The sequence below is a fragment of the Pan troglodytes genome, chromosome 3, assembly GCF_028858775.2.
Source record: "Pan troglodytes isolate AG18354 chromosome 3, NHGRI_mPanTro3-v2.0_pri, whole genome shotgun sequence".
In the NCBI taxonomy this organism is placed as follows: domain Eukaryota; kingdom Metazoa; phylum Chordata; class Mammalia; order Primates; family Hominidae; genus Pan; species Pan troglodytes.
Window position 1 is genome coordinate 74,321,767 of NC_072401.2, and position 25,673 is coordinate 74,347,439.

At 37.3% G+C, this 25,673-nt stretch overlaps 1 protein-coding gene across 22 annotated transcripts in view; it reads left to right on the plus strand.

Annotated features, from left to right (window-relative positions):
* The window catches only part of CLOCK (clock circadian regulator), a 119,016-nt gene that overhangs the window by 13,828 nt on the left and 79,515 nt on the right, over positions 1–25,673 (plus strand). For 19 of the 22 annotated variants that reach the window (XM_001144028.7, XM_054683125.2, XM_063809629.1 and 16 more), the window contains exon 2: positions 23,231–23,384. The exons of the other annotated variants lie outside the window; for them this stretch is intronic. The gene's annotated coding sequence lies outside the window, so the exon portion shown is untranslated. The remainder of the gene's footprint in view (positions 1–23,230; positions 23,385–25,673) is intronic. 22 annotated transcript variants of the gene reach the window in all.

Below are 25,673 nucleotides of genomic sequence, written 5' to 3' on the forward strand. Positions count from 1 at the left end.
TTCCATTGGTCTGTAGCTCTGTATTTATGTCAGTACCACACTGTCGTGATTACTGTTGCTTTGTAGTGTGTTTTGAAATAAGAAAGTATGAGGCCTCCAAATTTTTGGTGGTTTTTCAAGACTGGTTTGGCTACTTGGGGGTCCCTTGAGATTCTGTATGAATTTTAGGATGGTTTTGTTTCTATTTCTGCAAAAAAAAAAATGTCATTGAGAATTTGACAGGGATTACATTGAATCTATAGATTGCTTTAGGTAGTATGGACATTTTAACAGTATTAACTCTTTCAGTTTAAAAACACGGAATGTTTTTCCATTTATTTGTATTCTCTCTTTGATTTCTTTTAGCAATGTTTTGTAGTTTTCAGAGTACAAGTCTTTTATCTCCTTGGTTAAGTTTATTCCTAGTATTTTTATCCACACTACCCCCCCGACCCGACCCCTTTTCTTTTTTTAAAGAGATAGGGTCTCTGTCACCTAGGCTGGAGTGCAGTGGCACAATCATGGCTCACTGTGACCTTGAACTCCTGGGCTCAAATGATCCTCCTACCTCAGCCTCCCAAGAAGCTGGGACTAAAAGTATATGCTTCCACGCTCGGCTAATTTTTTGGTATTTTTATAGAGAGATAAGGTCTCAAATTCCTGCCTTCAAGCAGTCCTCCCACCTTGGCCTCCCAAAGTGCTAGGATTACAGGTTTGAGCCACCATGGTTTGCCTTTCCTCTTTTGATACTATAGTAAATTGGGATTTTTTTTTTTAATTTTCCTTTCCAGTTGGTCATTTTTGGTGTATAGAAACGCAACTGATTTTTGTGTGTTGATTTCGGATCCTGAAACTTTGCTGAAATCATGTATTAGTACTAACAGTTTTTTTGTGGATTCTTCTTTAGGGCTTTCTGCATATAAATCATGTCATCTGTATACAGAGATAATTTTCTTTCTTATTTGAGTGCCTTCTATTTATTCTTCTTGCCTAATTGCTCTATCTAGGACTTCTGGTACTGTGTTGAATAGAAGTGATGAGAGTGGGCATCCTCGACTTGCTCCTAATCCTAGGAGAAGTGTTCAGTCTTTTACCATTGAATAGGATGTTAGCTGTGGGATATTCATATATGGTGTTTATTATGTCGAGGTAGTTTCCTTCTATTCTTCATTTATTGAGTGTTTTTATCATGGAAGGGTGTTGAATTTTGTCAAATGCATTTGTTCGTCAATTGGAATCGTGGTTTTTGTGCTTCATTTTATTAATGTGGTATATTACCCTAATTGATTTTTGTATTGTGAACCATCCTTGAATTTCTGGTATAAATCCCACTTGGTCATGGTATATAATCCTTTTAATGTGCTGTTGAATTTGGTTTGCTGGGGTTTTTTTTGTTTTTTGAACATTTAAAAAATCACTATTCATTATGGTTATTACCGTGGTTTTCTTTTCTTGTGGTATCTTTGTCTGGTTTTTATATCAGGGTAATGGTGACTTTTTAGAATGAGTTTGGAAATGTTCTCTCCCATTTTAGTTCTTTGGAAGAGTTTGAGGAGGATTGGGTTAATTCCTTTTTTTTTTTTTTTTTGAGACGAAGTCTTGCTCTGTCGCCAGGCTGGAATACAGTGGCGTGATCTCGACTCACTACAACCTCTGCCTCCTGGGTTCAAGCGATTCTCCTGCCTCAGCTTCCAGAGTAGCTGGGACTATAGGCGCATACCACCACGCCCAGCTAATTGATGTAGTTTTCGTAGAGACGGGGTTTCACCATGTTGGCCAGGATGGTCTCGATCTCTTGACCTTGTGATCCACCCTTCTCGGCCTCCCAAAATGCTGGGATTACAGATATGAGCCACCACGCCTGGCCTGGTTAATTCTTTTAAATGATCGATAGAATTCTCCAGTAAAGCCTCCTAGGCTTTTGTTGTTGTTGTTGAGATCTGCTTTTATTTCTTGATTTACTAACTTCAAATTATATCTATTGACTCACTGCTAAGAAAGATGAGGATTTAGCTCACTTACACTTTACTTAATTATAGTGCTAGGGCTATTTTTTTTTTCTATGGGTCTAAAGTCATAATGCTAGTGGAACTCAAGAAATAAAATATTTACTTATTTCTTCTTGTACTTCATCAGTTTTTCGAAATCATGCCGCTAGATTGCTTTATATTCTAGATGACTTTTTGTTCATCTTTTCCTCCCACAGTTTGTAATTGTCTTTTTTTCTTTAGAGAAATATATACCTTTATCATATTCTCAGATGTTTTTCCTGCTTGGATCATAATATCTATTAACTGTTAGGTGGAATGCCTTTTCCTGGAGATATCACTCTTAGAGCCCTCCTACTTCCTGCTTCAGTCTTGACAGGTTGGAAGCTGCTGTGTATATGTCATTCTGAGCTATTCCGTGTCTGCATTTCTGGTTAGATTTACTGTTTCTTAGATGTGACATCTTCCTCTTTTATAGCATTCTTCCTTTTTTAGCTGGAATGTATTTACTCTTTTTTTTTTTTTTTTTTTTTTTTTTTTTGCGATGGAGTCTTGCTCTTTTTCCCAGGCTGGAGTGCAGGGGCACAATCTTGGCTCACTGCAACCTCCACCTCCTGGGTTCAGCTGATTCTTCTGCTTCAACCTCCGCAGTAGATGGGATTACAGGCGTTTGCCACCATGCCTTGCTAATTTTTGTATTTTTAATAGAGACAGGGTTTCACCATGTTAGCCAGGTTGGTCTTAAACACCTTATCTCAAGTGATCCACCCTCCTCGGCCTCCCAAAGTGCTGGGATTATAGGCATGAGCCACTGCATCCTGCTTTGAATGTATTTTAAATTAACTCCAGTATACAGAGTACTTACAATGTAAATATTGTGAATTCTTGCTTGTTTGAAAATAGCTTTGGCCTGGGTCATAATTGCTTGATAGTTTGGCTGGGTGTAGAAATTTAAATTCAAATTAATTCTCTCTTACAACTTAGAGGTTTTTGCTCTGTTCTGCTGAGCATCAAGATGGTAAGATGTCTGATGCTATTCTGTCTTGTTATTTTCTAAATGATCCTTTCCCTCGCTCACAAAGATAAGCTTTAGTATCTTATCTTTGTCCTTCGTAGTTATGGAATTTTATAATTATGTGTTTAGATATGAATTGTTTTTGTTATTCTTTGCTGGACTCAGTAGGTCCTTTCAGTTGAAATGCAAGTGTCTCCCTTCAGTTATGGAAAATGTTCTTTTATTATTTCCTTGGTAATATTTCTTAGTCTATGTTTGCCCATTTTGGGATACTTACTAGCAGAATATTGGCTTTCTTGATTGATCCTCATTTCTTTATCTCTTTTCTCAAGTTTTCTGTCTTTTTTATTCTGTATTTTGACAGATGTTTTCAATTGTATGTTTCTGACCTGCGAATGTTTATAAATTGTTAATGAGTAGCTTTTGCTTATTTTCTGCTGGTATCATTTCAAGAGACAACACAGGATAGTAGCTAAAAGCATTGACAATGGAACCAGACTTCCTGACTGTGTGGGTTTAGATCCCAGCTCCACAACTTCAAAACCATGACAATGGGCAAATGATTAATCTCTTTGTCCTCGGTTTCTAGTCTACAAAATGAGGATAATAATACCTACCTTGTGAGTAAAGGAGTTCATATTTATTAAGCATTTGTAACAGTTCTTGGCATACTGGACTCTTGTATTATTATTTGTTAAATATACCTATTTTTGTTTAATTGAATGCGGTATCTTCAGTAGTCCTTTGAGAATATTTTGTTCTATTTTGAGATTTCTTCTATGTCCTGAATAAACTATGATTTTTTTGAAGTCAGTTTGATCTATTTATTTGTCTTGGTCTGGGCGGGACATAGTGGCTCATGCCTTTAATAACAGTACTTTGGGAGGCTAAGGTGGGAGGATTGCTTGAAGCTAGGAGTTTGAGACTAGCCTAGGCAACATAATGAGACCCCATCTCTACAAGAAAATTAAAATATTAGTTGAGCATGGTCATGCATGTCTATAGTCCTAGCTACTTGGGAGGCTGAGGCAGGAAGATCACTTGAGCTCAGGAGTTCGAGGCTGTAGTGAGCTATGATTGTGTCACTGCACTCCTGCCTGGGCAACAAAGTAAGACTGTCTCTTTTAAAAACTAAAAAAATAGATAATATCTTTATCTTGGTCTTTTTCTAGGTGTTGTTTCTTCTTGTATGTTTGGGGTCCTTATTGTTAGTTCATGGTTCTTGCTAAAGGACCGTCTTGATTATATTAGGTACTGCTGTTGGTTTCCTGGATTGTAGTCATGGACTTGTTTTCTAATTGCCATCTTGGAATGAGAAGACTGGCAACTCTTTGTACATAGTTGGAGCATCTCTTGTTTGCTGGCAAGTTAGGTTTAGGGCAAAAGATCAGGGAACCTGTTTTTAGGCTTTGGAGCTTTCCAATTGCCATATAGAAATGGGCTCTACAGATACTGACATTGACACCAGAAGACCCAGTTTCTTTCTGTTCAGTTTGTTAACTGTCTTTAGGAAAAAAAGAGTATTTCACTTTTTGTACCTACAGGTGACACTGGCCCTTGCTTAGTCATTGAGGGGAGCCTAGAATCTCTGAAAGATTGACTTAGACCTCCACTGTAGTCCTTTCATGTGTAGATTTTGGGCTGTGCTTCGCTTAGTTCTGTTTAAACTTAACACACTTGGGTCTGCTTTCTGTTCTCCAGAAATCTATTGTAAACACTTTCTCTCTGTTCTTTTCATTGTCTTATAGATTTATTCTTTTTTGTTTGTTTTTATGTGCTCATCTGCACAGACTTTCTGCATGGAGGGGCGGCAAACATGAGTGTTTATCACCATCATCATCTCATTCACTCCCCAGGTTTCTTTAAAATAAGGCAGTGAGGGGAGGATGAAGGAAATAGTCACTTCACCCTTAAATACTTCAATATATTTAATTAATTAATTTTTTTTTTTTGAGGTGGAGTTCTGCTCTTGTTTCCCAGGCTGGAGAGCAATGGCATGATCTCGGCTCACTGCAACCTCTGCCTCCTGGGTTCAAGTGATTCTCCTGCCTCAGCCTCCCAAGTAGCTGGGATTACAGGCATGCACCACCAGGCCTGGCTAATTTTGTATTTTTAGTAGAGATGGAGTTTCACTCTATTGGTCAGGCTGGTCTTGAACTCCTGACCACCCACCTCAGCCTCCCAAAGTGCTGGGATTACAGGCGTTAGCCACTGCCCTTGGCCTCAATATATTTATTTTAAAACATAGGATTTTTTTTTTTTTTTTTTTTTGAGAGACAGGGTCTTGCTGTGTTGCTCAGGCTGAAGTGCAGTAGCCCAATTATAGCTCACTGCAGCCTTGAACTCCTAGGCTCAAGTGGTCTTCCAAAAGTACTGAGATAATAGGCATGTGCCACTATGCCCAGCTAATTTTTTAAATTTTATGGTAGAGATGAGATCTCGCTATGTTGCCAAGGCTGTTCTCCATTTCCTGGCCTCAACTGATCCTCTCACTTAGGCCTCCCAAAGTGCTGGGATTAGAGGTATGAGCCACCACACCCAGCTGATATTTTCTTTCATAATCTCGGTATCATTACCACACCTAACAAAATTAACGATACTTCCTTAATATCATAAAACACCTAGTTCATATTCAGCTTTTTCAAAAATGCCTTTTTGTTGCTTTATTTGTATCAGGATTTGAATCAGGTACATACCTCCCAGTTATGTTTTTTTAGTCTTTTAAAATTTTTATTTTATTTTCTCATTTTCAGTCATGCCTATATTGAATCTTTTTTTAAAAAAGGTATTATTTGGGAGAGGAATGACATCAGTTTGTAGATCACCTTTGATAGAAAATATATGGGCAAGCTATGTGTTGTATAGTTTTGTTCTCTCTGATATCCTAAGAAAGCAAAATGTGCCCCAAACATGCTTTTGTTTTTACAGGATGTTTTAAACATATACAACAGTATATAGAATAGTAAAATGAACTCCTATGTACCCATCACCTACTTTTAGTGATTTATTTACTCAACACCTCTCGTTTCATCTATATCTTAATCTCCTTACCCTCTTCTAATACTATTTTGAAGTATATTCCACATATTATTTATCTGTTAATATTTTAAAGTATATTTCTAAATATGATTACCGCAGTAAAGACTCCCAAGTCTTTTTACCCTCCATGTTGAAGGAACTGGGTCAGTTTTTCTTTATAACGTTTCACATTCTGCATTTTCTTATTTCTTTTGATGTCATTTTACTTATTACTTTCTTGTATTCATGTAACTGGAAATTGGATGTGAAGCAGTGTTTCTAACCTTTTTTTTTTTAATTGTTGCCTCATTACGGAGTTTTTAGAGCTTTTTTTTTTTTTGAGACGGAGTCTCACTCTGTCACCCGGGCTGGAGTGCAGTGGTGTGATCTTGGCTCACTGCAAGCTCCGCCTCCCGGGTTCATGCCATTCTCTTGCCTCAGCCTCCCGAGTAGCTGAGACTACAGGTGCCTGCCACTTTGCCCGGCTAATTTTTGTGTTTTTAGTAGAGACAGGGTTTCACCGTGTTAGCCAGGATGGTCTGGATCTCCTGACCTCGTGAACTGACCACCTCGACCTCCCAAAGTGCTGGGATTACAGGCGTGAGCCACCGTGCCCGGCCTAGAGCTTTTTTTTTCCTTATTGTCTACACTGCACCTTTTCCCCAGACCTGGGGGCAGACACAGTAGTGTGATTTGGAGGATGAGAAACTGTCTTAATTTGCTGTTTAAGATTTCTTTGCCTTCTTGAATGTGACATTGCTACTGTTGAGAATGTATGATCTAAAGGTTCATAGATTCTAGTTTGACTCTTAACAAGAATATTCTGTAAGTAGTACTATTACTACATGTTATATCATGATATGTGGTTGTCCCAGTGTTAAAGATGTTAAGATTGATCAGTGAATTCAGTTGGTGACAATATGATCCATTGTGAAATTTACCATTACTTTTTCTCCTGATGGGGTTTTTAGGATTGATGATTTTTGCCTATTTATGTCATTTCTTTTGTTCTTCTTAGTTGAAATTTTTCTTTAAAGGAGTAGCTTTCAGTACTTTGGTCCCTTTGCCTACCTTGAAATACAGTTTGACAGGCCAGTCAAGGAAAATGCTTTGTAAATTTCCTGTTACAGGTTGAATATCTCTTATCTGAAATGCTTGGGATTAGAAGCGTTTCAGATTTCGTATTTTTTCAGATTGTGGAATATTTATAGTATACTTTTCAGTTGAGTATCCCGAAAATCTGAAATCTGAAATGCTCCTTTGAGTGTCATGTCATTGCTCAAAAAGTTTCATATTTTGGAGCATTTCAGATTCTGGATTTTTGTATTAGGGATACTCAACCTATAGTTAAACATTTTTGTATTAACCCTTGGCATACCATCAGTACACACTGGAATTTTTTTTTGTTTTTGAGCAGTTCTAACTATGGAAAGACTAATAATTTCTTGACTCATTTTTTCTTAAAGGCCTTTGAAAGAAGAAAGGTAACATATACTTAAAAATTTTTTTTTATTTGGCCAGGTGTGGTGGCTCATGCTTGTAATTCCAGCACTTTGGGAGGCCGAGGTGGGTGGATCACTTTAGGCCAAGAGTTCGAGACCAGCCTGGCCAACATGGTGAAACCCCGTGTCTACTAAAAATACAAAAAATTAGCTGGGCATGGTGGTGGACACCTGTAATCAGCTACTCGAGAGGCGGAGGTTGCAGTGAGCCAAGATTGTGCCATTGCACTCCAGCCTGGGCAACAAGAGCGAAACTCTGTCTCAAAAAAAAATTTTTATTATTCATTTATTTTATTTTATTTTTTTAGAGACAAGGTCTTGCTCTGTTACCCAGGCTGGAGTGCAGTGGTGTGATCATAGCTTATCATAATTACCAATTCCTGGGCTCACGTGATCTTCTTGCCTCAGACTTCTGAGTAGCTAGAACTGTAGGCGTGTGCCACCATGTCTGGCTGCTTTTCTTTTTTAAAATTTTTTCTAAAGAACAGGGTATGTGGCCTAAGCTGGTCTCGAACTCCCAACCTCAAGTGATCCTCCCATGTTGTCCTTTCAAAGGGCTGTGATTACAGACATGAACCACTGTGCACAGCCAAAATTTTCTTTTTAAAAACTGAATAAAACTCATTCTGTCTTTCATTGGTTATATTCCTGTAGCTTTAAGGATTGTGATTTCATCATTCTAAGACTTGTTTCATTACTAAGATTTGTTTCATTTCATTCATAACAAATTACTCATCAATTATTTCTATCCCTCCTAAAAGATAATATGAAAATGGAAAAATGATGGAATCACCTAGGAGAGTGATAGAATATGGAAATAAATTGTCACTATTGTATTTTTTTTTGTTTTTAAGATTTTTGCATTTCTCAAAGTATTACATCATCTTTCTGGAAGTTATAAGTCTGGAGATATCATCATTGTAGGCCGCTTTCAGCTTTCATTAGAAACAGTTGAGAATTTAGAAATTTTCATTTCTGCCCATTATGGCAAAGAGGAAAAATTACAGAAAGATGTTTCACATCTCTTTGACAAACCAGCACATAAATGCAAAAAGAAAAATAAATGCACCTCAGGCTTTATTCAATAGAAATTTCATGTGAATCACTGGACCATCATTGTCCAATAGAAATTTTATGTGAACCACAAATGTAAGTAGTAGGTATAATTTAAAATAAAAAAGTAAAACTAGGTCAAATGAATTAAGCAAAATCTCAGGCTGCACTTATTCATATAATAGGTGAATTTTCTCAAACTCAGAAATCAATGCATGAAGAATTATATTTCTGAGTGTAAAAATATAAATATAGTTATTCTTGTCTAGTCAGTCATTTAATAGGTATTAATATTTTCTTTTTTCTTTTTTTTTGTTTTTGTTTTTGTTTTTTTGAGACAGAGTCTCACTCTGTTGCCCAGGCTGGAGTGCAGTGGTGTGATCTCCGCTCACTGCAATCTCAGCCTCCCAGGCTCAAGCAATTCTGCCTCAGCCTCCTGAGTAGCTGGGATTACAGGCTGGTGCCACCATGCTCAGCTAATTTTTTTTGTGTGTGTATATTTTTAGTAGAGACGGGTTTTGCTGTGTTGTCCAGGCTGGTCTTCAAACTCCTGGCCTCAAGTGATCCGCCCGCCTCAGCCTCCCAAAGTACTGGGATTACAAACATCAGCTGCTGTGCCCGGCCGGGTATGAATATTTTCTGATGAGCCTTACACCATCCTGTGTTGCTAAAATGATGTGTTCTTACATCTTTTATGGTGTCTGCATGCCAAAATTTACTGGATAACAATTTGTAATGCTAAAGACATGTAACAAAGGTGACTGGAAGGAAATAGATTATTTAAAAAGAAAAAAGTTGTTGGGTTGCTCATTTTAATTGATGCTTAAAAACAAGAATGTTTTACAGTTTTGGAGCAAAAAAAGATGGTATCCACTCTTCAATAAAATTATAAGCTGTCAAAGGTTTCAAAAACTTCAATTTTTTTTATGATGAAATTGCAAGAAGAGTAGAAATATTGATAAGCTGATATGAAATTAGAGGTATGTATTAGAAATCTGGAGAAGTATTAGAAATATATTTGAAATGTATGTAGAGATGTATCTGGAGAGGTATTAGAGATGTATGTGAAACCTGGAAGCAGTACAGGATGATTATGTTCCAGATTCATGCATGGATGATCAGTCAGTTGCATTCAGAGGACATTACCCATGTCATGTAGATACACTTTCAAAGCCTCAAGAAATGGAATAAAAATTTGGTTGTGATATGTTTAATTTTTCAGTGTCAATTTTTTTTATTATCCCTTTATTCTCGTATAAATAATTCATAAGATGACTTGAAAACATAAAGGGTCCATTGGACCAAGAAGGTGTGAATAGTGATGACTGTTCTGTACCCTGAGGGTTGACTTGATACTCTAGCTACTCTTTGGTCACAAGTGAGAGTTCTACATTTGTCCGTTTGTCTGGTTTTGTTTGTTTGTTTGTTTGTTTTTGACAGAGTCTGGGTCTGTCTCCCAGGCTGGAGTACAGTGGTGCGATCTCGCTCACTGCAAGCTCCGCCTCCCAGATTCATGCCATTCTCCTGCCTCAGCCTCCCAAGTAGCTGGGACTACAGGTGCCCACCACCATGCCTAGCTAATTTTTTTTTTTATTTTTAGTAGAGACGGGGTTTCACCGTGTTAGCCAGGATGGTCTCGATCTCCTGACCTTGCGATCCGCCCGCCTCTATCTCCCAAAGTGCTGGGATTACAGGCGTGAGCCACTGCGCCCAGCCTGTTCATTTGTCTTATGCTAAACAATACACATTATATGTTACCGTGCCTCACAATTTCTTTTTATTCAACCTGGCCTGTCTCTGGCCAGTAGGAGCCCCTTCAGATTTGCTTCTAAATCTTTTTTATATGACCATATTAGGTTTTGATAGCTTCCTTGCTTTCAAGCTTAGAGTTAGTCATTTTATATGGTTCAGAAGTAAATGAGTGTGTGTGTTTGTGTGTGTACATGTGCATGTTTGTATGTTGTATATGGAGATGCATACATATATATGAGAGAGGGAAAGTGTGCGTTTACAAATACATACATATATATGGTGGAAAGTGTATAGATGTGGCAAATTGTTAACAGTTGATGAATCTAGGTGAAGAATATATGTCTGTTAATCTTACTGTTCCTTAAGGGGTAGGATACCTGTTTAAGTTACCTATTTTTCCAACTACTTATTCTGTTCATAAAGTTTAGCATGTTTTCTTATGTTTATTCGTTCTTTATGCTTCTTTTTTTAAAAAAAAACAGTTTATTACTGGTTGGCATCTTTTGTCTATCTTTTTTTCTTACTGATGTGTAGTATCTTGTTATGAACTTTGGATACTAATCTTCTGTGGTATATTTTCTCAGTCCGTGGTTTGTCTTTTCATTTGTTTATGGGATATTTTGGTAATTAGAAAAATTAAAAATTTAAATTAAATTAGATTTCAGATTTGAATTAGAATGAAGCCAAATATATTATTTTTTTTCTTTAAAGTTTGTGCTTGGCTTGTTTTCCTTTAAGGTTTATGATAGTTTAAGAAAGTTATTTTCTCCTCTATAGATATGAAGGTATTGTGTGTTTTCTTCTAAAAATTGATATGTTTTGCCTTCATATTTGGGTCTGAAGCACTTGGAATTTATGTTTACGTGTGGTAAGAAAGAAATCCGGTATAACTTTTTGCCCTATTTGGGTACCTGTTGTCTCTACCATTAATGGATAGTCCATTCTTTCCCTCTTTGTTTATAATGCTGCCTTTTTAATATACGTATGACTCTATTTGTGATCTCTCTATCTCTGTTTTGAAAGACCCATATTATAAGGCTTGATTATTTGTAGGACTGCTCTCTCCATTTTCTTCTTCAAATTATTGTAGCTATTCTTAGCCTTTTGCTCTTCCACATAAATACTAAGATCAGTTTGTCTAGTTACATACACACTCATATATACATACCATATGGACACAAATCAATATAAGATATTAGTAAAAATTGCATAGCATCCATAGATGTATTTAGAGAGAATTCAGAGGTGAGGAAACTGAAATTCAAGCAAAGTGAATAATTTGCTCAAGTATGTCTGAGTCTGAGGCCCATTTCTTTCCTTTGCATATTTGTGAAGGCCAATAATTCATGGGGTGTTACCACCATGGTACGGTATAACCATAGCAAGAATCAGAATTTTGAGAGTAGCAGCACACATCTAAAATGTATAAGGTGAGCTCTATAAAACATAGTAATTTGAGCCAGGTGTGTTGACGCACGCCTGCAGTCCCAGCACTTTGGGAGGCCAAGGCAGGTGGATCACCTTAGGTCAGGAGTTCAAGACCGGTGTGACTAACACGGTGAAACCCCGTCTCTGCTAAATACAAAAAATTAGCCAGGCGTGATGGCGCATGCCTGTAATCCCAGCTACTTGGGAGGCTGAGGCAGGAGAATCGCTTGAACCCGGGAGGTGTGGGTTGCAGTAAGCTGAGATCATGCCATTGCACTCCAGCCCGGGCAACAAGAGTGAAACTCCATCTCAAAAAAACAACAACAAAAAAAAGAAATTTGAATTTATGTGACAGATTGATTAAGGGACACAAATTACTGTAGTTCCATTTAAAATTGAATTTTTTTCTAGTACATTTGAGAAAGAAACCATTTTACCAACGTTAAAATTGCACTTTTGTAAGAATATCTGTAAAAATATTGTAGACTGAAAAAACAGTGAGCATAGACTTGGAGGTGTGACAAAATTTGATGTATGTAGGGAATAGCAAGTAAATGGAAAAGGTTAAATCATGAGAGACTTGAAAGAGATAAGGCTGAACCTTGGGGACTAAATCTGGAGTTCACAAAGGAGTTGTTATAGGGAGCAATTTTTATATCTCAAGGAATTTGAGTGACATGATCAAATATGAATGTTAGAGTCTTCTGATATAAAGCAAGGGATGGATTCAAGAGGGCTGGTGCTGGAGGCAGGGGATGGGAGGAGGAATTTATGAAGATTAATTCCAGTCACAGAATTGGGAAAATTGTGAAGGAGTAAGGGAGAAAGAGTATTTAAAATACCTCTAAAATTTGTAGCTTGTATGAGTTTAACATTACCTCACTTTGTTTCCTTAGAACTGAACCTTAGTATTAAAAAGATTTGGGAGGGAGAAAAACCCTGTATGTCTACTGTGGATTTATTTATTTTAAATGTATATTGTAAAATTAATATAAATTTGAAGCTGTGGGATACCTGTGTCAACAGTCTGTTTTGCCTCAGGTGTTTTCTAGGAGTAGTTCATACTACAAAAGCAGATCCTCATAATGCCGTTTTTGGAGTTGAATTTTCACCAGTTCATCTGCATATTAGGGGAAACTATTGCTGTTAGTAAATGAGGTGTTGATGACCCTTGGATACAGTTGGCATTGTAATTCTAAAGCTTTCATCTGTAATTAATGGGAGTGAGGCTCATAGAAGTCAAGGTTTTGGGAGAAAACAGATACTTCACTTGATCGGTGTGGGGGCAGTGATAATTTTAAGGATTGTGGTATGAGGTTGTTTTTGTTGGTGGCCTTAAAAAAGTGGTTAGATTTAGCACAATTAATTGCCAATTTAAGGCATACTCTGGAACCCAGAGGGCTTCTATGACAGTTTTATAGGATAACAGAATCTTATCCTGTTGACTTCAGGGAGACTATGCTAAAATGTTGGCCTTGAATCGGATTATTAAGGTGATACAACTGCAGAGAAGACTAAATATGCAACCTTTGCAGGTGTTGTGTGTCTAAGTCAGGGCCCTAATAGGGAAAGAGTGGATCCCTGTACTTCAGAATTTTTAATCCTACAATTCATGCTGAAGCTTCCTGGCAAGGAGAAGCATCCCATTTCCCTTTGGCAGAGGAAAGACCCCCTGCCACCCCTCCTGTCATCATTGCTTGAAGACTGTGCAGTGACCCCATAAATGTTCAATGATGTTTATTTATTTTTATTTTTATTTTCTATTTTTTTGAGGCAGATTTTTGCTCTGTTACCCAGGCTGAAGTGCAGTGGCCAATCTCGGCTCACTGCGGTCTCCGCTTTCCGGGTTCAATTGGTTCTCCTGCCTCAGCTTCCTGAGTAGCTGGGATTACAAAAGTGCACCACCACGCCCGGCTAATTTTTGTATTTTTGTATTTTCACCATGTTGGTCAGGCTGGTCTCGAATGCCTCAACTCAGGTGATCTGCCCACCTTGGCCTCCCAAAGTGCTGGGATTACAGGCATGAGCTACCACGCCTGGTCCAATGACATTTATTCTTAAGATCTGCCTCTACTATGACTCATTATCCTCTGGTTAATAACTATAGTCAGGGTCTTAGCACATCCCAAGAAGAGAATTACAAGCCCTGCTCTGGAAAGAACTATCCTATATACAAAAAGAATTGCAGGACTGCAGGCTCAGTGGCTTGCACCTATAATCCCAGTGCTGTGGGAAGCCAAGGCAGGAGGACCACTTGAGGCTAGGAGTTTGAGACCAGCCTGGGCAACATAGTGAGACCTTGTCTTTACAAAAAACTTTTTTTAAAAATTGGCTGGGTATAGTGGTTTGTGCCTGTAGTTCTAGCTGCTCCAGAGGCTGAGGCGGGAGGATCACTTGAGCCCAGGAGTTTGAGGCGGTAGTCAATTATGATTGCTCCATTGCACTCCAGCCTGGGCAACAGAGCGAAACCCTATCAAGTAAAAGTAAAATAAAGTAAAATTGCAGGACTTGAATAATAAGCATCTGGAGAAACCAAGGAAACAGGTATGAGAATGTTTTCAAAGGTGTTGGATTGGGTGGGGGGCAGAATATAAGGTTAACTTGAGGAAAATGTATTGACATGAGGGTACTCATTGATGATCTGGGATTCAGTGTCATCCAGGGGCATTGGAACTGCCTCTTACAGCTTGTCGGTTGTCTTAGTCCATTTGGCTGCTGTAACAAAGTATCTTAGTCTGAGTAATTTATAAGCAACAGAATTTATTGTTTACAGTTCTAGAGACTGGGAAGTCCAAAATCAAGGTGCTAGTAGATGCAGTATCTGGTGAAGGCCCATTCTGGTGCCTTCTTGCTGTGTCCTCACATGATGGAAAGGGAGGGGAACAAGCTCCCTCAGGCCTTTTATAAGGGCACTAATCTCATTGATGAGGGTGGAGCCCTCATGACCTAATCACCATCCAAAGGCCCCATGTCTTAATACTGTCACATTGGGGATTAAGTTTCAACATAAGAATTTTGGAGGGGCACAAACATTTAGACCATAGCACTGATATAGTTCTTTGAAGTCTGAGCACAATGAATGTCTACAGTCAACCTTTTAAGCAAAGATGGTGTCATGAGGAAAACAATAAATATTTGGCATTTTTGTTTAGGGATTAATACCCTGTGGGAAAATCTTTGCCAGATCTCTTATGTCTCTTTAGCACTGGTCAGATAAATTCTCCCCGTCCTCTCTCCTCTGCATTTACCCCAAATAGGCCAGTTTTCTCATGGCTCTGCATAGCTTGGTAATGCCATATTTCACGTTTGCTTTGTCTCCTTATCTGCCTTATTTAACTTTCTCTTCATATCCTGACATTATACCCTCCCTTCCCTAAGTGTCAGCTTATAATTTTTGCCTCAGGTTATCCTTTTAAAGCTGAAACAATAGCTCCCAAACTTCTATGACCACAACTCATAGTAAGAAATATATTTTATGTTATGACCTAGTACACTCATACACACATATCTGAAACAACAGTTTCAGGAAATACCCTTTACCATAACTAGGTGTCCTGCGATCCGACTCCCCACCCCCCACCATGTTTCATTTTTAAAATGCTGGTTATAACCCCTATATTTCTGTACCAAAGGGTAAAAACATTTGTAATTTTGTTAAGGGTATTGACATAATGTTCTCTATAAAGTTTATATCAATTTATACTCCCACCAGCAATGTATGAGAGTAATGAAAAAGCCAACATTCTACTACTACTATCCCATAACCATTAAGCAAATTGATTTTGTAATTCTGAAACTCCCCAAAAAGAAATCTCTAGGCCCAGTTAGTTTCACTGCAGAGTCTAATCTACATAGTCTCTTCTAAAAAACAGAAGAGAACATTTCAAGTATTATCCTGATACTGCAACCAGACAAAGGCAGAACAGAAACAACAAATTAAAAACCAATATTCTTTATAGAGACACAAAAATCCTTAACAAAATATTAGCAAATAGAATTCAGCAAAATATAAAAATAATCTTCTGTGTTTTGAGACAGAGTCTGGCTCTGTTGCCCGGGCTGGAGTGCAGTGGCGTGATCTCGGCTTACTGCAACCTCTGCCTCCTGGGTTCAAGTGATTCTCCTGCCTCAGCCTCCTGAGTAGCTGGGACTACAGGCCCGTGCCACCACACCCGGCTAATTTTTTGTATTTTTAGTAGAGACGGGGTTTCACTGTATTAGCCAGGATGGTCTCGATCTCCTGACCTCATGATCCGCCCACCTCGGCCTCCCAAAGTGCTGGGATTACAGGTGTGAGCCACCGTGCCCAGCCAAAAGAATCTTACACTATAGTAATCACATGGAGTTTATTCTAGGGATACATGGCAGGTTAAATATTCAAAAATCAGTGTGATCCACCACATTAACAGGCTTAAGGAAAAATCATTATCTTTTAAACTGATGGTTTGTCCAAAATAATGTTATCAACAATGTATTCAATTATGTATGCTTATATATACACGTATGTATGTATGCGCTTATGTAAAAGTGAAATGAATGACAGGAATGATACAAAGGATAGGAGGGAGGTATTAGGATTATTACGTGGTACTTGTACTACCCATAAAGTGGTTTAGTGTTATTTGAAAGTAGACTTAGATTAGTTGTAAATGTGTATTGTGAACTCCAGGGCAACTACTAAAAAAAGTAAAACAAAAAAGCAAAAAAGTATACCAAGAAAGGAGAGGAAAATAGAATCATGTAAAACTACAACAGGCAGAAAAAGACTGGAAGACTAAAATAGGAATAAAGAACAGAAAGCAGTCACAAATATGGTAGCTAGTAATCTAACTGTATCAATGATCATTTTAAATGTTAGTGATCTCAGCACACCAATTAAAAGACAGTGCCAGAGTGGATGAAAAATCAAGGCTTAACTTTATGTTGTCTACCCAAAAAACCCACTTTAAATATAGATACATAGATTAAAAGAAAATGGATAGAGAAAAATACAATATGCTAACACTAACCGAAAGAAAGCATGAATAGCTATATTAATTTCAGACAGAGCAGCTCTCAGAGCAAGGAAGTTATCCGGAATAAAGAGGGGCATTGCATAAATAATGATAAATGGGTCAGTTCTCCAAGAAGATATAGTAGTCCTAAACATCTGTGCAGCTAACAGTGGAGCATGTAAGTATGTGAGGCAAAAACAGAACTGCAAGGAGAAACAGATTAATCTGCTCTTATAATGGAGACTTTAATACCCCATTATCAGAAATGGACAGATGTAGCGGGCAGAAAACCAGTAAAAACATAGATGAATTCAACAGTGCTGTCAAACAACTTGATATAATTGACATCTATAGACTACTTCATCCAACAACAGCACAATACACATTCTTCTCAAGCCTACATGGAACACTCACCACAAGAGACAACATTTTGGGCCATAAAACACCTTAACAAATTTAAAAGAATAGAAATCAGACAGTATCTGTTCTCAGACCACAATATAATTAAAGTAGAAATCAGTAACAGCTGGAAAATCCCCAAATACTTGAAGATTAAACAACACATGGGTCAAAGATTCTCAAGAAATCTATTTAAAAAATTTTTATTTTCATCTTTTTTTGCCACACTACACTGATGTATCAAGAGAAATCTAAAAATGTTTTGAACTAAATGAAAATGAAAACAACTTAACAAAATATATGGGATGCAACAAATGCAATGCCTAGAGGGAAATTTGTAGCGTGGAATACATAGAAAAGAGTAAAGATCTAAAACCAAAGTTTCTGCCTTAGGAAACTACAAAAAGTAGAGCAAATTAAATACAAAGTAAGCAGAAGAAAGGAAACAATAAAAATTAGAGCAGAGGCTGGGCGTGGTGGCTCGTGCCTGTAATCCCAGCACTTTGGGAGGCAGAGGTGGGTGGATCACGAGGTCAGGAGATCGAGACCATCCTGGCTAACATGGTGAAACCCCGTCTCTACTAAAAATACAAAAAATTCAAAAAATTAACCAGGCGTGGTGTCAGGCGCCTGTAGTCCCAGCTAATTGGGAGGCTGAGGCAGGAGAATCGCTTGAACCCGGGAGGCGGAGGTTGCAGTGAGCCGAGATTGTGCCACTGCACTCCAGCCTGGGTGACAGAGCAAGTCTCCATCTCAAAACAAACAAAACAGCCAGTGAAATGGAAAATAAGAAATCATAGAGAAAATCAACAAAACCAAAAGCTGGTTCTTTGAAGAGATTAATAAAATTGATGTACTTCCAGCTAGGCTAACTAAGGAAAAAGGATACGCTAATATTACTAATAGAAGACATGAAAGTAGAAATCATAACAGATTTCCATTTATATTAAAAATATAAAGGAATATTATGAACAACTCTGTGCCCACGAATTTGATAACCTAGATGAAATGGACCAATTCCTTGAAGGACACAATCTGCCAAAAGTCATACAAGAAGTAGACAATCTGAATAGGCCTATATCTATTAAATTGAGTCAACAATTATTTATAATCTTTTAAGATAGAAATCACCAGGTCCAGATGGGTTCATTGGTGAGTTCTAATTCTACCAAACATTTAAGGAAGAAATTACACCAATGTTAACATTCTCTTTTGCAAGACAGAAGCAGAGGGAATACTTTCTAACTTATTCTGTGAGGCCAGTATTACTCTAATCCTAAAACCAGACAAAGATATTGCAAGAAAAGAAAACTGTAGACCAACATCTCTTATGAACATAAATGCAAAAATCCCCAACAAAATATTAGCAAATCAAATTCAACATTTATAAAATGAACTATATGCTGTGATCAAGTGGGATTTATCCAAGGCATGTAAGAAATTAATCCATTACATTAACTGGCTAAAGAAAACCAAATCATATGATCATATCAATAGATGTTTAAAAAACATTTGACAGAACCCAACACCCATTCATGATTAAAAAAAAAACTCTGTAACTGTAAAACTTGGAATAGAGAGGAACTTCTTCAACTTGAGAAAGAACATCTATTAAAAAAATCTACAGCTCAGCAGAGTGGGGGGGGGGGATAAAAATGTTCTAAAATTAGATTGTAGTGATAGTTGCACAACTCTGTAAATACACTAAAAAATACTGAATTGTAGATTTTAAATGGGTGAGTGTTATAGTATGTGAATTGTGCTTCAGAGTGGTAAATAATAATTTTTTCAAAAGAGGTAAGGGGACATAACAGCCTAAATGCAGTAAAGAGCGTCACTGAATTAGGTGTTGGTATTGGGATATGAATGGAAGATTAAAAGTATTTTATGAATGTGAGAATAAAACTATAGCTAACGTTTTATGTAATGGTGAGAATCTAGAACTTAAGATTCCCAGTAAGATCAGGAACAGGATAAGGATGTCCCGTTTTACCACTCCTTTTCACATCATACTGGAAGTTCTAGCTAATGCAATAAGATAAGAAAATGAAATGAAATGTATACTGATTGGGAAAGAAGAAATAAAACTCATTTTGTTTGCAAGATGATATGATTGTCTATGTAGAAGATCCAAAAGAATTGACAAACTGGAACCAATAAGCACAAGGTAGCAGGATACAAGGTTAATATGCAAAAGTAGATTATATTCCTATATACCAGCAGTGAACAAGTGGAATTCTAAAATTAAAAACACAATACCATTACATTAATATCTCCCAAAATAAATACTTAGGTATAAATCTAATAAAATATATATAAAATATGTACAAAGAAAACTTCAAAACTCTGATAAACAAGAACTAAATAACATGTTCATGGATAGGAAGACTATATTAACAAGATGTCAGTTCTTCACAATTTTATTTGTAGACTGAATATAATTCTAGTCAAAATTGCAGTTTGTTGTAGATATTAACAAACTGATTCCAATAAGTTTATATGGAGAGGCAAAAGACCCAGAATAGGCAACTTAAAATTGAAAGAAAAGAACAAAATTGGAGATCCAACATTGCCTGACTTCAAGACTTACTTTACAACTACAGTCATCAAGCAGTGTGGTATTGGTGAAAGCATAGACAAATATTTTAATAGATCAGTGGAACAGAATAGAGAGACCAGGAATAGATCCACATCAGTACAGTCATGTGTCACTTAATGACAGGGATACATTCTGAGATGAGAAATGCATTGTTGGATGATTTTGTCATTGTTCAAATAACATAGAGTATATTTACACAAACTTAGATGTATAGCCTGCTCTGCACCTAGGCTGTATGGTGTAGCCTACTGTTACTAGACTGTACAGCATGTTAACTGTAGTGAATACTATAGGTAATTTTAATATAACAATAAGAGTTTATGTATCTGAATGTAGAAAAGGAACGTAAACATACAGTTTAAAAGATGATGGTATACTTTATATAGAGTACTTACCATGGAGCTTGTTGGGCTGGAAGTTGCGTAGGGTGAGTCAGTGAGTGAGTGATGATTGAATGTGAAGGCTTAGGACATTAGGGTACACTACTATAGACTTTATATACACTGTACACTTAGACTACACTAAATGTATTTAAAAAGTAATTGCATTACAATGTTATGAATGGCTACAACAGCTATAAAGTCACTAGACAATAGGAATTTTTCAACTCCATTATAATCTTATGGGACCACTGTCATATATACGGTCTGTCCTGAAACATTGTTAATGCAATTCATGATTGCATAGTCAACTAATGGTTCACAGAGGAACAAAGACAATACAATGGAGAAAAGATAGTTTTCAACAAATGGTACCGGAACAACTGTCTATGTGCAAAAAATGAATCTCGACAGACCTTATACCCTTCATAAAAATTAACTCAAAATGGATCAGAGACCTAAATGTAAATTGTAAAAGTATAAAACTCCTAGAAGATAACGTAAGAGAATATCTAGATGACTGGGTTTGGCAGCGAGTTTTTATCCTCAACATCAAAGACGTATTCCGTGTTAGAAAAAATTAAATTTAATTAAAAATGTCTGCTCTGTGAAAGGTACTTATCAAAAGAATAAAAAGACAAACCACAGACTTGAAGATATTTGCAAAAGACATATTTGATAAAGGACTTTTATCCAAAGTACACAATGGACTCTTAAAACTTAACAGTAAGAGAACCAACAAACCAGTTAAAAAATGGGCCAGGTACGCTGACAGATACCTTACCAAAGAAGATATACAAACCTCAAGAAGCATGTGAAAAGATGCACCGTATCATCTGTCATCATGGAAATGCAAATTAAAATGAGATACTACTACATACATATTTGAATGGTGAAAATCCAAAATACTAGCTACATCCAGTGCTGGTGAGGATGTGGAACAACAGGAAACTCTCATTCATTGCTGGTTAGAATGCAAAATGGTACAGCCTCATTGAAAGGCAGTTTGGCAGGTTCTTACGAAACTAAACATAGTCTTACCATATGATCTAGCAACCAAAGAATTGACAGTTTCTATCCATACAAAAATCTTTATATGGAAGTTTATAGCATCCTTTTCAATAATTGCCAAAACTTGGAAGCAACCAAAATGTCTTTCATTATGTGAGCGGATAAACTGTGGTATATTCAGACAATGGAATATATCATTCAGTGCCAAAAAGAAATTATCTATCAAGCCGTGAAAAGACATGGAGAAATCTTAAATGTGTATTTACTAAGTGAAAGGAGCCAGTCTGAAATGGCTACTACATATTGTATGATTCCAACTTCATGACATTCTGGAAAAGGCAAAATTATGGAGGTAATAAAAAAATGAATGTGGTGTAGGGGTTAGTGAGGGGAGGGATGCATATGCAGAGCACAGAGGGCTTTTAGGCCAATGAAACTATTCGGTGTGATATGATAGTGGATGCATGCCATTATGTTTGTCCAAATTCATAAAATGTACAGCACTAAGAGTGAAGCCTAAAATTTTGGGTGATAAGGATGTGTCAGTGTAGGTTTGTCAGTTGTAGTAAGTGTACCACTCTGGTGGGGAATGTTGAATATGGGGAAGGCTGTGCATTAATGGAGTCAATGGGAAATCTCTGTACTTTACCCTCAGTTTTTTATGTGGACCTGAAACAGTGGTATTAAATTAGAAAAGCTAAAGGAACCAAATTAATGTTCTAAAGTCTTTTTTTTGTTGATATTTAAGCAGTACTTTTCTGATAGAAGAGTCACTAAAGTGCTTTCAATATTGTGTCAAGAAGTATTGTTGACATTTCTGAGAATGTTGTCAGTACAAGAAAATTAATAGCCATGATTGGACTGTGTCATTAAAATTATACTAGATAGATAGGATAATGAAAGCACTTGCTTGATAGTGATGTTGTGAGGATTGAATAAATATATGTCAAGTGCTTAAAACAGGGCTTTACACATAGTAAAGTGCTTAGTAATTGTTAATTATTAGTTGAGAATTGTGATGAGACTTTTTTCTCATTCTGCACAATGGACGCTTGATGATCAGTTGATTCTTTTATCCATCCATGGCAAGGTCAGCTATTGGCCCAGGGCAGTCGTTCCTTGGGCTCTTGCAAAGGTCCCCTGAAATTCCTCTCTAGGAACTTTTAGTTTCCTGCTTAGAATTTCAGAATGGCTAGTATATTGCAGTCAAGTGGTAAGGGTTTAAAATGGGCTCTGCCTTTAGCCCTGTGTGATTCAGGGCAAATTGCTTCACCTTTTGCTTTCTTTCTTTGCCCATCTTGTCTCAGGAAATGCCCTTTCTCATTTCCTGTTTCATTCTAAACATCTACATTGGACTTCTTTTACTTCCACACAAATGTCATATTTTCACCTACACCTAGCCATTTGAACACACTGTTCCCTTTGGACAAAAAATGTTCTTTCTCACCTCTTCCCTCTTGCTTTATTTGGCTAGATCATACACATTCTTGCATTAAATTCTCTTCCTTTAGGGAAACCTTTTTTTTTTTTTTTTTTTTTTTTTTTTAAAAAAAGACAGAGTCTTGTTCTGTCGCCCAGGCTGGAGTGCAGTGGCGCAATCTCGGCTCACTGGAACCTCCATCTCCCGAGTTAAAGCTATTCTCCTGCCTCAGCATCCCTAGTAGCTGGGATTATAGGTGCGTGCCACCATGCCTGGCTAATTTTTGTATTTTTAGTAGGGACGAGGTTTCACCATGTTGGCCAGGCTGATCTTGAACTCCTGACTTCAAGTGATCTGCTTGCCTCGGCCTCCCAAAGTGCTGGGATCACAGGCATGAGCCACCGCGCCCGTCCCAGGAGAACTTTTCTAACCAATTTCCAGCAAACTGGTTTGTATCTCTATTATGCTTTTCCTTCACACCATCGTGATTTTTCAAACTTTTTGTCCCATTTATGGTTGAGTTCCCAGAGGGGTTGATGAGATCTGATCTATTTATTGACACATTCCCAATTCTTGGCACGTAGAGGAGGCTCGCAATAAATGTTCTATATGTCGATGAAACAAAAATACTAGTGATAATAATGTTACTTAAATTGGTTAGCATTATTTCAGTAAGTACTGTTTCTTTGCAGAATTTTTATTTGTTCCTGCAAAGCTGCTGAAGCTCAGAAGCTGATTCTATCACATTGTAAGATGCCTTTGGATAATTCTACAGTCCTCTTAAATGAATCTTTAGAACTTGGCAAGTCTCACTAGATACCTTCAATCATCATTTTGAGCTCAAAGGTATGCTATCTTTGTTTCTTTTCCCTTAATCATGGTTGGGTGGAATTTTCAGTGTACTGGTGGAAGCATAGGACAAGGAATTATAAAAATACTTGGGAAATGATCTGCTACTTTCCTTGGCAGCTTTTATTTATCTTTAGAATTTTCATTCTTATGAGGAGTAAGAAGGTTATTTATTGGGAAAAATAATTGAAATCCAGATGTAAAGTATTTTAGCAATTCCTGAAATTTCTCAAAACTAGTGCTCAAAAGTAAGAGTCATAACTTACCTTTTCCTGAGTTTAAGGAAGATGATTTGCAAATGACTGAAAGTCGAGTAAGAATTATTTCCTGCCAGGCCTTAGCTATAGAGATAAAGTGTCAGCTGACTGAGGTAAAAGAAGAGCCAGACTGCAGCTCCTCTTTACAAGCAGGCCTTCACTGGGGTCTGCACACCACCAAATTTATTCAGCCTGGTGCCTGCTTTGGTATGACTCATGAGCTAAGAGTGGTGTTTGCATTTGTAAATGGTTGGAAAAAAATCTCAAAGACTAACTTGTGACACGTGAAAGTTATATGAAATTTAATTTTTAGTGTTTATGAGTAAAGCTTTATTAGAACATTAGCCACTCTTATTTTTTAGGTTTTGTGTATGACTGCTTTTAGACTATAGCAGCAGTTAAGTACAGTCATGCATTACATGGTCAGTGATGGACCAAATATACGACAGTGGTCCCATGAGATTATAATGGAGCTGAAAAATTGCTATTGCCTGGTAACATCATGGCCATCATGTCATCATGGCACAACCCGTTACCTTTTCTATGTTAAGATATGTTTAGATACTCAAATACTTATATTGTGTTACAGTTGCCTTGAGTATTCAGTACCATTGCATGCTGTGCAGGTTTGTAGCCTAGGAGCAATAGGCTATTCCAGATCGTCTAGGTGTATAGTAGGCTATACCATCTAGGTATAGAAATAGTCTGTGATGTTGACACAATGACAAATTGCCTGTGCATTTCTCAAAATGTATCCCCACGACATACGTCTGTAGTTACAGCAGAGACCCCAGCACTTTGGGAGGCCGAGGCAGGCAGATTATGAGGTCAGGATATCAAGACCATCCTGGCTAACACGGTGAAACCCCATCTCTACTAAAAATACAAAAAATTAGCCAGGCGTGGTGGCAGGCACCTGTAGTCCCAGCTACTCGGGAGGCTGAGGCAGAAGAATGGCGTGAACCTGGGAGTCGGCGCTTGCAGTGAGCCGAGATCATGCCACTGCACTCCAGCTTGGGCAACAGAGCAAGACTCCGTCTCAAAAAAAAAAAAAAATTTACCCGTGTGGCCCTTTACAGAATAAGTTTAGCTGATCCTTGCTCTACATGGCTGAAGAAGTATTTATAGATTTGAGTGCTATGGTTTAAGAGATGAATTGGGGGGAAATTAGAGAGAGATAGGAGTCCCATGCCAATTCTCAGTGACTTAACTATACTTTTTTCTTTAGTGGAAAGTATTACCCATATTCTAATTATATTGACCTGTGTCATTTTAAAATAGTAAATCAGGGGAAATGGATTCTTCTATTATTTTTATTCTAAAATGAATATATGGGAATATGTAGAAAGAAAATTAGTATGCTACTCTGTTTTTAACCAAGTTTTAATGTTACTATAATACCTTACATACCTAACATCTTAAGTACTTAAAAGATTAGTTGATGACTGACTCAATGAAACAAAAGTAGTTCATTGGAGATGAAAGTACACTGTCCCTTTGGAGTCAATGGATAGGCCTAAAGGATATGGTTAAGTAACTCTTTTGTAGTCAGACACAGGCAGGTTAAGTACTATATTAGGAGATAGAAGACCATAATTTTTGTGTTTACCTTCTTTGTCCCTTGAGAACACTTAGTTATGTGACTCGGGGCACATTTACCACTCTGAATCTAATTGCTTCATTTCCAAATTAGGGAAAACTAATACCTTTACTGTCTGAAAACAGGAGTCTTGGTGGTTTGCTAAATTACCAGTTTCCTAAGAGTGGGTTCTGTGCCTTTTTAGCTCACCACTGGATTTCTCAACTCCACAGTTAGCATAGGCCTGGCACATATTTGGCACACAGTAAGTGTCCAGTGAAAGAACAATGTATGTGCCAGTTCCAATAACTGTTAAGTCTATGCATGATCAAAATCATTCCCCTTTCTTTAAAGGTTTGCTTATTGAGACTGGGTGTTTTTATTAACTGGAGGAGAGAATTTTGATGAAAATAGTAATTTTCTGTAGATCCTTTTTTAAAAAGTTATTTT